Below are 6,030 nucleotides of genomic sequence, written 5' to 3' on the forward strand. Positions count from 1 at the left end.
CATTACACAAAGTAAAGGAAGTGCCACTAGAAAAGCTCACAGGAAGTCTTACATTAGCTCCTTGAAAGAGTGAGGCAAGAGCACATCTGGCCCCTAGGGACAAAAACAGGCAAATGAGATGTTTACCAGAAGCAGTAAATGAAAACACAGGAGCTGGATTTGAAACGCAATCCTGCCAGCTATGAGTTGTGTAAACCGGGGCCAGTCAACCCTCTTGACTTGTTTCTCTGTGTGTAGAATGTGGGAGGAGATCACCCACTATGAAGGGCAAAGGCACTTCCTTATTTGCTCAGGATAACCTATTTTCATGTTATTTGCCCAGGATACATTTTAGTAGTGCTCTCTTTCACTCTCAAAGCCTAGGTCGAATGATAAATTACATGGTGACCTGAAGATTAATTGAAATGATTCAAATGCAATTTTAAAAAGTTGTATTTTTAAAAATCCCCACATTTACCCTTCACAACAACTATAATTAACATTTAGTGGATTATATTTCAGGTAACTCTGCACTTATGCAGATATGTACAGAGCTATGGTCTATGGTACATTGGTGAATGTGTAGGCGAGTGTATATACATACTGTTTACCTATAAGACATAAAATTATAAACCATATTTGCAAACAGTTTAGAAAGGTTAATCTGATGGTAGTGAGTCATGTGATTCAGAATAAAGGGAAGAATAAAAATATGGCAGCAGACCTGGGACCGTTACTTTCATGTGCAGCCTGGATCTGTCTCTGTCTGATGAGGGATAATACAGGAAACAAGGAATATTGTAAGGTACAGCTGTGGTGATGTCTCGCCCATAAAATGTTATATCCAAAGGAAGAAAAATCAACAGAACAACAGAACTAAATGAAATAGCAGAATCAACTGGGATGGTGGGGAGAGCAATGGGAATAGGAACTAAATAATTGGCTTTACCTGTTTTCATCAAATGTCTCTTTGATAATGAAGAAAACTCGACTTTCATTATTCTCACAACTAAGAACACATATAAATTTGTTAGTTGGGGGTTGTAAATATATTCGACCTGTGACAGCATTCTACTAAACAAGTCCTTAAAAATACATTAGTGTTGAACTCACCCTTTATTGACAATGAGGAGCAGTATTGAGTGGTCTTCTCAGAGAAAATTGTAGTAAATAGTGTGAAGAATCCTGTCTAGTGCCACTCCAAGATAATTCAGGGGAAATCTAAGTCTTAAGAATCAATGAAAGCATTAACCAGAATGTTTAGTAAAATATTTAACTTAAAAAATCACTGGTTTGAGGAACACCCAGATGGCTCAATGGGTTAAGCGTCTGACTCTTGCTTTCGGTTCAGGTCATTATCTCTGGTTTTATGAGCTTGAGCCCCAAGTTGGGCTCTTTGCACTGTCTGCTTGGGATTATCTGTCTCTCTGCCCCTCCCCCTGCCCTTTCTGTTTCTGTCTCTCTCAAAATAAATAAATAAATAAATAAAAAAGAATTTAAAAAAACCTCACTGGCTTATGCACTTTTCCAGCACATGGATGTACACTTTCTCAAGAACCTAGGAAAGTGGAAAGCTTCATTCAAGAAAGTGATATCCCAAGTGAACAAAGTGAAAATGTATTGATCTGGCAGATGGTAAAATAAATAAATTAATTAAATAAATAAAATAAAGGTAGCACAAAGGCTTAGATATAAATGCTGAAATGTGTCTATGAGGTGAGCCCAGAAACCTTTCTAGAGGATTATTTTTCATAGAGGGTCCAGAAGACACATCACTTACCAAGGCTATCAGAAACCATCTCAGAATCACTGAGAAGTCAGTAGTGGCCTCAACAGAGCAGGGCTAACTGCTTCAAGAGATGTGCACTCTACCTAGAACAATGATCTAATTCATGCTTTCAAGGCAATTCTCGTTCCCTGAAATTCTCTCAAAGTTGAATCTGAAGCCGAGTTGTACAAATTATTATTAATAGTATCGATGTATGTTCTACTCATAAAAACAATTGCTTTTCTCTTTCTACTAATGTATTACTTCTAGAAACTATATTCTCCATAAAATACTTAATGTCCTGGATTGTCAACAAAGTTTAGTGGAGAATTTAGTTTAGAATTTTCTTCTGTCACCAAACATAATTTTGGCTATAAAAATTCTCTGGGAGTGCCTGGGTGGCTGAGTCGGTTGAGCATCTGACTTTGACTCAGGTCATGATCTCACGGCTCATGAGTTTGAGCCCAGTGTCAGGCTATGTGCTGACAGCTCAGAGCCTGGAGCCTGCTTCAGATTCTGTCTCCTTCTCTCTATCTGCCCCTCTCCACATGCTCTGTCTCTCTCAAAAATAAAAACATTTTTAAAAACATTTTAAAAATTCTCTGAATTTCACAGGGTACCTGGATGGCTCAGTCAGTTAGATGTCTGACTCCTGATTTCTGGTCATATTATGATCTCATGGTTCGTGAGATCGAGCCCTGTATCAGGCTCTGAGCTGAGTGTGCATCCTGCTTGGAGTCCTCTCCCTCTCTCTGCCCCCGCCTTCACACAGGCATGTGCTCTCTCTCTCTCCCTCTTTCTCAGACACTAAAAACCTTCTCTGAATTTCAAATTTCTTGTATTTAATATAGTAAGTCATGACATTTATTGAGTGCATACCTAATATGTACAAAAAGTGCTCTTCTAAGCACTTTTTGTTTTAGAACTCTTTATTCAGTCCTCGTAATAACCCCATGAAAGTTTTACTATTATCATCTGAGGTTTATTGATAAATTAAGGCAAAGCAAGATTGATAACTAGTAATGTGACCAGATTTGCCATGGGCAGATTATTCTGGAATGTCTGACTTCAGGACCCACACTTGTAGTCTTTTGATACTTTGACTTTTTTTCCCCCACTATTTTAACATTTTTTTAGTTTTATTTTAATTCTAGTTAACATACAGTGTATTATTAGTTTCAGGTGTACAGTATAGTAATTCAGCACTTCCATATACTTACTGTGTTGAGCATAGGGTGGTATACTATTTTGATGTTTTTAAGTGTACAGCTCAATGGTATTTAGAACATACATTCATGACATTGTACCACCATCACTGCTATCTATTTCCAGAACTTATTCATTGTCCCAAACCGCTCTGTACCGATTATGTATAATTCCCCATTTCTCCACTTCCTAGTCCCTGATAACTTCTCTTCTACTTTCTGTCTCTCTGAATTTGTGTTTTCTAGATATCCTCTAAAAGTAGAATCATACCATCTGTCTGTATTACTTTATGTCTACATTTTTTCATTTAGCATACTGTTTGCAAGGTTCATCCATGCTGCAGCATCTATTGGAACTGCATTCTTGTTTCTGACTGAATAATATTCCCTCGCATGTATATGCCACACTTTGTCTGTTTATCTGTTGATGAATACTTGGCTTGTTTCAACTTTTTTGTTATTGTGAATAATGCTGCTATGAACATGTTACCTGTGTGTTTGAATCCTGTTGCCTTTCTATACTGACTTATTAGTTTAGAAAGTGTTCATTGAGCTTTCTTACTCTGGTCTTGGTTTCATGGGTAGAGTAGAGCAGGAAATAGAAAAGATCTCTATCATATTGTTGCTTACATTACAGTGGAGACATGAAAATATTGAGGTGATGTTATCAGGTTCAAATGCTTAATCCAGTGGACCTGGAATAGATAGGGGCTAAAATTTTTCTTGAATAGCTTTCTTTCTTTAAATGTCAGGAGAAATCATCGGTATGTGACAAACTGAAAGGCCTAAATTCAGAATAGATGGAAACTCCAAACTTGCCATTATAAATGCTGGCAAAGTGCAATACCTTTGTGATTTAGTGACCAGAGGGAGGAAAACGACTGCTCCTTTGTGCATAATAACAAGTTTTTAACAGGCAAATAATTCAGTATATTAACTAATAACCTTGTACAGTTTGGGTGAGTCATTTTCTTTTCAATCTCTGGTGTTGAAGTAGTTTTCACGTTTTTATCAAATTTGCCTTGGTATGAAGGATTTTTATAAACTTACTATCTATATTATGTATAATGTTATTGAGAATAGGGTAGAATTATAAAATAGGTTTCTATACTCAAAATGGATTTATAATCCAAAGTAAAGTGAGAGGAAGTGAAACCTGTTATACATATTTCATTAGCTGCTTTGCGGTAATATCTATAATTTTAAGGAAACATACAGAAAAAGGATTGATGTGGACTGACATAGATTTGGCAGGTTTTATTATGTAGACTGGCTTCTGACATTCACTGATTTTTAATTCCTACCACCAGAGAAAAAGTGATTATGGAGGTCCTCAGGACAATATAACCTACTGGGAAGTACAATTTTTTTCATCTTCTGTTGTTTCTTGTATGTGTATCATAGAAATGATATGCCTAATCAAAAGCAAAATTAGTATTAACCACACATAAAAAATCACTGCACACACAAAAAAGTAAATACGAGGTAAACCAATAAGACATTTATTCATATATGTTCTGTTATTAAGCCATGTGTAATTTATTCCTGTGGATTTGCAATAAATAACTGATATAATTAAGCTTATGGATAATTGTAATTATTATTGAGTTTATAGTACAGATGAAACAGATACATATATTTTCTAATGTATTAATGGTTCACTTACCAGAATTCAGCCAACTGCTCATTACAGAACCTGGTGAGATTCTGTTATTTGCCATGCCCAACAAATAATGGAGGACTTTTGGTCCTTATTTGACTTCAGTAGGCTCTGATGATCTTACTGAAGAGTATAGACATAATTTGCTATTGTATATACTCTGGTATTACCTAGATGCTGGCAGCTCTATATCCTGTAAGAAAGGAGAATGACCTTCTTTGTTACATGGTTATTTGACATTCCCATTCTCCATTATAAGCACACATTGGCCAACTGCTGATGTACAGATGTTGTTGGGTTAGTATGTTTGGAAACAACCCATTACTGCCACAAAGGATAAAATTCTCAAATAACATATTTGTTTTGTCGTAAAGGAAGACATGATAAACATAACAAGGCTGGCCAACAAGAATTAAAATGGTCATCTTATTTTTTACTTTGGTGGAAATAGTGTAGAGTGAAGCAAATATTTATTCTAGATTCTATTGCAGCGTTTCATTTTTACTTGGTGGTTTGGTTTTTTAGTATAGCAAAATGATTAATATTGAGCATTGAGTTAAAAGTTTTAACAGTACATAGGGGTGCCTGGATGGCTCAGTTAGTTAAGTGTCACTTTGGCTCAGGTCATGATCTCACAATTTGTGAGGTTGAGCCCTGCGTAGGGCTCTGTGTTGACAGCTCAGAGCCTGGAGCCTGCCTCAGATTTTTGTCTCTCTCTCTCTCTCTGCTTCTCCCCTATGCTTGCTCATGCTTTCTCTCTCTCTCTCAAAAATAAATATTAAAAAATTAAAAACATTTATTATTTATCAATATAACATTTGAAAATTTACATGTTTAAACTAAACTTCAATTTCCAAGTAATCTATAGTCTACGTCTACTTTTGGTTTGACATAAACCTTTGCTGTGCTGTAACAAGTATGGTAAGTATCCAGATTGCCCACACAAATGTTGCAGTAAACCACAAATTATTCTATTTCCCCAATCTGAAATATATCTTCTCATTTTTTTTCATCGCCACCATTCAATCATAATGACCACCTTGATTCTGTCCACTTAAATTTTTTTATTTAATGTTTATTAACTTTTGAGAGATACAGAGCACAAGCAAGGAAGGGGCAGAGCAGCAAGAAGGAGACACAGAATCCAAAACAGGCTCCAGGTTTTGAACTGTCAGCACAGAGCTCAAGGCTGGGCTCTAACCCACGAACAATGAGATCATGTCCTCATGAGCAGAAATCAGAGGCTTAATGACTGAGCCACCCAGACACCCCAGATCCTGTTCACTTTAAAATGAGAGAACATTACGTAGACCAATGGAATAGAATAGAGAACCCAGAACTAGGCCCACAAATGTATGGCCAATTAATTTTTGACAAAGTAGGAAAGAGTATGCGATGGAAAAAAGACTGCCTCTTTA

Source organism: Suricata suricatta, chromosome 1, assembly GCF_006229205.1.
Source record: "Suricata suricatta isolate VVHF042 chromosome 1, meerkat_22Aug2017_6uvM2_HiC, whole genome shotgun sequence".
Taxonomy (NCBI): domain Eukaryota; kingdom Metazoa; phylum Chordata; class Mammalia; order Carnivora; family Herpestidae; genus Suricata; species Suricata suricatta.